Below are 407 nucleotides of genomic sequence, written 5' to 3'. Positions count from 1 at the left end.
CATCAGCCCAACTCGGAGAATGGGGAGGGTAAATCCCGTTAGCAGCCCCGGCCGCGCACCTCAGTCACCCCCTCGGGCCCGAGGCCATGGCCGAGCTGCCGCCGTCCGGCCGGGCGATCCCACACTGGCGGCGCAACGACAAAAACGAGGGCCCCAACGCGCGCTGAAACCAGCCCGAAAACCTGGGCACTGCGTTAGCAACGGGCTCACTGACCTACATACCGAATGGCCTCAACATCCTCCTTCCGAAGAGGGATCACGATAAACACGAGAAACACAGGAATAAAACAAAAGGAGGACGCACAAAGGCTGCGCGGGTCACTCGCCGCTCACTCGCGCTCGGCAGAGCCCAGTGTCGGTACCGGGGAACTGAACCGGCACAGGGCACTCCCCAGGCGCTGCAGTCC

The sequence above is a fragment of the Geospiza fortis genome, unplaced genomic scaffold (genome assembly GCF_000277835.1).
Source record: "Geospiza fortis unplaced genomic scaffold, GeoFor_1.0 scaffold279, whole genome shotgun sequence".
Lineage (NCBI taxonomy): Eukaryota > Metazoa > Chordata > Aves > Passeriformes > Thraupidae > Geospiza > Geospiza fortis.
The sequence above is the reverse complement of the archived record's forward strand: the minus strand, read 5'-3'. Positions refer to the sequence as shown.